This window comes from Lactuca virosa, chromosome 3 (assembly GCF_052849685.1).
Source record: "Lactuca virosa cultivar CGN04683 chromosome 3, Lactuca_virosa_CGN04683_v6, whole genome shotgun sequence".
Classification (NCBI taxonomy): Eukaryota; Viridiplantae; Streptophyta; class Magnoliopsida; order Asterales; family Asteraceae; genus Lactuca; species Lactuca virosa.
This window is the reverse complement of record NC_136428.1, coordinates 412,622,175-412,630,097: the sequence shown is the minus strand read 5'-3', so window position 1 is coordinate 412,630,097 and position 7,923 is coordinate 412,622,175.

The window sequence follows — 7,923 nt, the reverse complement described above, 5'->3', positions numbered from 1 at the left end:
TTAGAGGCAATAAGAATTTATTCAGCAGTTACTGTTCATAGTCAACGCTTCGACACGCTTCGAATTCGACAATTTGCATGTTGGTTGTATGGTACAATATTTTCGTTCGTTTGTCAAATTCTCTTAAGGTTGTCCAATTTTCGTTAGTTTGCCAAATTTTCGTAAGAATGGCAAATTATAGTTAGTTTACAAATTTTCGTTTTGTTAGTAAAAATGTATTTTGTAAATTTGTATCTTTGTTTTATTTTTGAAAAATCAAAATTTCCAAAAAGAATTTATTTTCGTTTTGTTATTTTCTTTCCGAAAAATCAAAAATACCAAAAAGATTTTCTTTTGTTAATTATTTTATTTTTCGAAAAATTCACAAAAACACAAAAGTATTTTATTTCCGTTAGAAAAATCAAAAATATCAAAAAGTTTTTGTTATTTTATTTGTTTCTTTTTCTTTGTGCAGATAACACGAAATTTTTTCAAGGGTCATGCTTGCGTTTCTATGGGAAGGTAAACTTTCGACAACTATGTACTAGTTAGACTCTCCCTAGAAGCATGCTGCAACATGTTGACCCAAGCCTCTGTAGACTCAATGTGTGATTACGAAAGCCTTAATGAAATTTTTAATACGAATATTTCTTCCCAAGTCAGGCTTATATTCACATTAGTCAATTGAGCTACCTTACTCTTCTCACATGAGTTAAGAGTTATCTGTTTTTTTTATATAACAGAGGTGCACTTCGTTACTTAAAACCAATCTTTTTCATCACCAAATTTCTTACACTTGCACACACGAAGACATATGTCCAAGAGATCTTTGATTCGACCCATCAAGATTTAGATATATCAAAATTATGTGTTAATGATCTGACATCATGAGGTCGTGATGAAAGTGAAACCCAACTTTCTATCTTGGTAAGGAATTGACAGGGAACTATGTTCCAGATTTGACGAAACATTTGTTTCAGTACCATTTTTCGAAACTCAAAATCATATTCCATTCTCATGAGTGATCTTGATCAAACTATCGAAGCCCACGATGTTTGTTACCCAACAGGATCCAGAACAAATATTTCTTTATGAATGTGATTTATGTGTGAGTTTCATTTGCTTTCAAAGTTACTATCAACATACTTTAAAGCATACTTGTCACTGACTACACTGGTCAAACAAGTAATTTCTGTTACAATTACTTCAAAGCATACTTGTCACTGACTACACTGGTCAAACAAGTAATTTCTGTTACAAAACCTTTGATACTTCTCTATAAGTATTCGATTGTAATTCACGGGAACATACCCAAGCAGTTGATTATCTCTCTTGATAATTAATGAAGCAACCTTTGCCCGGGATTTCTCTGCTTTTGTGTCGAAATTTTTTTTGACATCACAGATCCAAATTTTCGTTAAATTTTCTTCTTATCTTTTCTTCGGCACACCGCACACACAAAATCCTTGAGGTTCTGAGTAATACCAACTCAGGGTGATGATTTCGACGGTCTAGCAAATGTCTTCGTCTCTAAACCCAAAGACGAAAGAGCTTAAGCTCCATCCGAAGGTTGATGACGGTTACTATTCCTTGAGGTGACTCGAACAGACTGTCTGATGAGACGTTTTGTATTCAGTCCAGGTTTCAAGGCGGTGTGACAGTTACTTTTTGACGCATGGCAACTTTATTGGCAGACTGGTGCGATTTTCAAGGTGCCACGTCAGATCTCATTTAATGCTTATCCCGCGTTCATTTCAAAATTCAGGGTTACATATAAAAAGGGTATTTACGGGTTCTTTGTCTCTTTACGCTCACAAAAGAAAAAAATACCCAAATTCTGTCTGTTCTTCAAAGCTTTAAAACCCTAATCATGGCTGGTGTTGATTCTGCTTCTCGAACAACTGAAGACATTACTTCTCAACCCATAATGAAGATTCAAAGCACCAATTATCAATTGGAAGGGGATGTGTCTTTATATCCTGAAGAGTTGATGATGCTAATCATCGCATTGAAGAGTTCTCTTCTTTCGAAGGCGATGTTCAACTCATTTGCAGTTCCTCATTCTTGGCTGTCAAAGGCAGGATCCACTGCTACGTATAGCAAAGCAATGGATATCATCACCTTTCAACTGGTGAATGACAAGAAAATCCGTTTGTCAAATAAGATCTTGTGTCAGATTCTTGATATTCCCAATTCTCCACTTGATACTAATCTCACTTATGCACAAGTTGTTCACATGTTTAATGAGATGGGTCATCAGCCCCCACTCACGAAGATTATTGATTTCAAGAAGTCAGCTCTTCCAACTGTTTGGAATTTCTTGTTCGGAATTTTCTTCGATGCTTGACTGGTCGGAATGTTGGATTAGAAAAAGGTCGCATGGAGGTTTATGCGATGGTGGCAGGATTGTACTACGATCTTTCAGTCGACTAATCTACACAACTGTCGAAGGAATTCCAAAAGAGTGTCGAAAACACGAATGTGGTTCAAGGCATTTCGTGTGCTAGGTATTGGAGTTTGATACTTGGTTATTTTTATGAAAAAGAAGGAATTGTTGTACCTGCTGATGAGGAAAGAGCTGAGTTTATGAAGTATAACTTCCCAAAGGAAGTTTCGGATGATATGGAAGTATTCACACATATTGTCAGGATTCCTGATGCAATGCTAAAGAGGGTTGAGCCAACAAATTCGGTGTTGGTTGAGCACTTGAAAACAATCAATCCTGATGTTGTGACTGGAAAGTTAATGTCGAAAGAAGAGGCTGGTCCTTCGAAGAAACCAAAACGTTCTAAGAAAGATGCAAAGGCTACACCTGAGAAGCCAGTGCACGAAACTAAGAAGCCTTCTGAGAAGCATGTGCATGAATCCAAGTTGTCCCCAAAGAAGCCTGAGAAGTCAGAAGTAAATGTTTCGACTGTTGAAATTACGTCAGTCAAACTTGTTGATGATACTCTCGTTATGGAGAAAATTCCTTCAAAATCTGGTATGTTTCGAAGATTAAAGAAGAGGACTCGGGGTTCACGAAAATCTTCAGATGGTTTGTTAAAATCTTCTCCTTCAAATGTTCGTAAACCGCAACTTTCTCGTCAAGGAGTCATTTTTCGTGATGTTCTAACTCCAATTTCGTCTTTGTCAAAGAAACGTAGAGCTGAAAACCTGGCTAAACACATTTCGAAGAAGAAGAAAAGGCAACGAAAGTTGGTTATACAAGAGGAGTCGTCCGAAAAAGCGATAGTTCCTGAAACACCAGAAACAATTATTTTTCAATCTCTATCTACTCCTGAGAAGACTACTGTCATCACACCCGAAGTTTCATTAACTGAATCACATACTGAGGAGGTTCGAACTTCAGGCATTTTTACACAAGTATCTGATACGAATGTAAATGTCAATATGGGTGAAGGAGAGTCTAACAAAGACGTTGGTGCTACAACTCAAGGTATTCCTGCATCTTTGATAACGGATACTTTCGTGTCATTACCTCCTTTTATTGTTCTGAATACTACAAATTCACCTACCTTTGAAAACATTATCCATCAACCTTTTACAACTCTTTTTCCATCTCAATCCACTGATCTACCCAAAATCGATTCACCTGTTAAAGGTTCACCTGTTGTTGAAACTGATATTGACAACGAAGGTTTTGGAGGAATGTTTGAAGATTTGGAGTTTGATGATGAAGAAGACAACTTTCCTGATCATATGTTGATGACGATGAAACAATTCAAGATTCTAAACAAGAAATTGAATTCTATTCTTCAATCTCAAGCAGACTTGGGGAGTAGTTCATCTGTGTCCAGTATGGAAGTTGATAGTTTGTTGAAAACCTTCGAAGCAAAGGTGGTGAGTAAAGTTTCTGGAATGGTTCGTGACTCAGACTGGTCCCGGACTCGACGAGTAGGCTCTGACTGGACAAAACCCTAATCTAAGGGTTTGCACCCTATTTAAACAACCTTATACAGCCTCCATCGCCCCTTTATGCTCCCAGAAACCCTCCATAGCAAACCCTAAGTGTTTAGGTGCAAGATCTAAGGCTTTTGAGTGATTTTTGTGGGTTTTGACCTCAAGGAAGGAGGAAGAGCATAGAAGGATCAAGAGGAGACTGAAGGATTCGAGTTTGGTTCATCATTTGCAGTCTTTGAAAGGTATAAAGTTTGTACCTTTCTTGCTTGTTTGTTAGATCCCTTTTTGGGGAAGATTTATGGCTTTTTAAGCCATATGAGGTAGCCAACCATGATTGCAAACATGGTTGGGGGTCAAGACTTCGGATCTAAGTCTTAGGAGGGGTCACAAGGCAGATTTGGGTTGCTTTTGCACTTAAGGAAGGCCCCATGCAACATAAGAGCCATTTTAGATCCTTTTAAGCTCAAAAGTCCCATGCATGCACGTAAAGTTCAAAACTTTACGTGCTAGATCGAGCTTAGGCGCTTGGATCTATCATTTGGACAAGTGTTGTACATTAGAAATCGAGGATTTAGAGTGTGGACGTTATCGACTCGGCGAGTCCGTTCTTGGGACTCGACGAGTCCAAGGCTTTGAGTCCCATATCAGTTGAGGGACAAAGAACTCAGTTGGGTGTTAGAAGGGTTGTAGCAGGACAGAAAGAGTGACCCAACACATTGGACTTAGTTTTAGATCTGGAGTTCATGGGACTCGACAAGTACTAGAACAGAGTCGGCGAGTCCAAGGCAATCTTCTTATGTTTGAAGATGAACTCGACGAGTTGTTCATACAACTCGGCGAGTCAAGGTCAGGACTTATTCATCAGTTGAAGGTGAACTCGACGAGTGTTCATCCGACTCGGTGAGTCGGATGAAGGTTCATTAATGTTCGAAAAGAAGGGGAACTCGTCGAGTCGTTGCCAAACTCGACGAGTCAAGTCCTGGATAAGAACGAGTAAAGGGAAGGGAATCGACGAGTTGACGGCCCAACTCGGCGAGTCGGGTCAACTGGAAGTTGACTTTGACTTGGACTTGGTGGGGGGTAAAATAGTCATTTTACCCTAAGAGTATATATCAGATTCTGACAGAGTGTTTTGTGGGGATTGTAGCCGGAGGATTTCCGGAGCAGCAGCGGACAGAGGTTTCCCACACGGATTATCAGCAGCTACTCGTACGAGGTGAGTTACCTTCTAGTAGGGGTGGGTCTAAGGCCACAACGCCGGCCCACCAAAGAGGGATATTTAGAAGATGATTGTCTTTGTGATAATTATCTTGGTCTGGTTACGTGCGTTGGTCATGAGTTTTATCTGTATGATATGTTACGTGTATAATAGGGATTAGTTTCCCTGACAGCGGTCCTTAGGACCGAAGGGTAGGTCAGTACCCGGATATGCCTGACTGTATGTTTATATCTTGTTGTTGTATGCTAGTGGTAGGGGGTGGAATAGTCCCCAGTTACCGGTTGAAAGATACCGATGATGATTACCGGTTGAAAGATACCGACGATGATTACCGGTTGAAAGATACCGACGATGATTACCGGTTGAAAGATACCGACGATGATTACCGGTTGAAAGATACCGATGATATTATATGGTATGTGGTATGATGGGGGAACTCACTAAGCTTTGTGCTTACAGTTTTAGTTTTGGTTTCAGGTACCTCTTCGTCTAAGGGGAAGGAGTCGGCGGTGTAGCAGCGCATCACACACACACATGATTTCCGCATGGAGTTTTCTGGGATTGTACTCTGATATGTTATTATTTTATGACTTGGGTTTTCAGACATGATACATTGTTTTATGAGATGATGTGTTTTCACAGTATTTTCTTATGAATGTTTTTATAAGTCAGTTAATTAAAAAGAAATTTTTGGACTTGAAAATTGGGATGTTACAAGGAACGACATGTGTTATTCGTTCAGGATGTAAAGAAAGTTAGGGAGGATGTGAATTCGTAAATTCAGGAGCTTCGTCAGGATATGCAAAAGGAGATTACAATTGTGCAAAGGGATTATGCTTCGATCAATCAAAAAGTTGAAATTATTTGTGATGCTGTTACCAAATATATCAAGTTATACGAAAATTTGAGTCCTCAACTTACTCAACTTTCTACAATGGAAAATCAAAGTTTTATGGAAGTCCTCATTCTGCTGAAGGAGCTGAAAGATCTAACTGTAAAATCAGTTTCATCTTCATTGATTACTCTGGAATTTTTGTCTCAAAAGTTCATTCATTTCGAAGCCATTTTACACACGGAATTAGCTCCTCTTTCTCACATTTCGAGCCTTCTTCCAACGGATGTCCCACCTATTTACATAGGGGTGCAAGAGGGAGAGAAGAATATTGGTGGTACGAAGGCTGGTGGTGAAGATTTGCATGCAGATGCAAAGGTTGTTGGAACGGTGTTTTCTTCGAAGATTCCAATAACAAAACCAATCATGTCAACAGCTGGGCCAGTTACTTCCACAGTTGTGACAACAATGCCAGTTTCAACAAAGCCAATTTCAAGACCAATTTCTAAAGGAATTGTGATTGGGGAAGGTGGCAGCAGTTCGAAGCCTAAGAAAGTTGTTGATAATTCCTCATTTAAAGACAAAGGCAAAACGATTGTGGTTGAAAAGTCAAAGGAGGAAAAGAAAGTTGAAGTAGAGGCTAAGGTTAAAAAGCTACGAATTGTGCAAAGCATAATGCGACTTCGTGCGAACGATCCACCTGGAATGAACAAGGGTGATCCTTAAAAGCATTACAACTATGAAACGATTGAGTCGAAAGTTGCATATAATCATATGTATGCTTTTGAAAAGAAGCTGAAGGAGAGCTATGTTGTTCTCAACACATACATGAATCAACTGGATTTTCCTGTTAATGAGATGATGTTTATTATGGATCAGTACAAAATAGCTGAGAAGTTTGACAATGATGATGAGAACACATACATGAAAATCAGATTTCATGCTATACTTGGAAAGCTTCCAGAGGAAATTTGGTCACTCGTGAAGATAAAGAGGGTGATAAGTATAAAGAGGGATGTGTTATGTGAAAATATGATGCAAAATCTTCGCTTCTTTGTTTCGAGGGCAAATGGGCAAGTTTGTGATTTCTCAGTGGCAGATTTTCCTTTGATGAACTTGTATGATCTATTACAAGTTGCATTGTTGTTAAAGGATAAAGATGCTTCATATCTTCGAAAAACTGATCCTGATGTTTTTTGACTTGGGCTTTCTCACATCAAGATTTTCATTGACAACTATTATGAGTGTTTAGCTCCTACCGATGTTGAGTTAGCTACTGCAAAGGGATTGACAGTAAAAGTGCCGATGGAACTTCCTTTAACTCAACCTGAGTTAAAGAAGTATGCAGACATGGAAATTTGTTTGAAGCCGTTTGGCTTGGTCTTTGCTGGGAAGGATAAAAATGGGAAGGCTAAAAGATTTTTATTCCAAGCTTCTGAAGTGGAAAGATACACAACATCCCAATATACGAATTTCATTGTTCGTATGAATAGCTGTAAGAAGAATAACGAAGGGGATAAGAAGGAGCTGAAGAAGATTATCTCGTGATACACTGAGATTCGAAGGGTAATGTTGTATGCTATACAGATACTCTTGAACTGACGAAGGTCGACATTATTAAAAAGGGGGGAGATTGTAAAGGTCGAATTTAGTTGTAATATGTCGAAGTCTTTTGTACCCTTCGTATGTTTGTTAAGTTTATTTACTAAGGTGTATTTCGTACGAAGCTTAAGTGTCAATGCCCTAGTATTTTTTGTATGCGTTAACTGTTCCTATAAATATGGAACTTTACTAGAGTTAGATGAGAGTACTTTACAGAACCTGTCTATTTTTCTCTGTAAAAGTTGAAAGCATAAATGAGCAGAAACCAGATCTTATTTACATCGTTTGTTCAATCTGCCTTTGTTTTACTCTAATATTGATTAATACTTGATTCCAAGATTCATCACTTACTAGACTAAAATGTCTCACCTGGTCCCATAACTCTTAC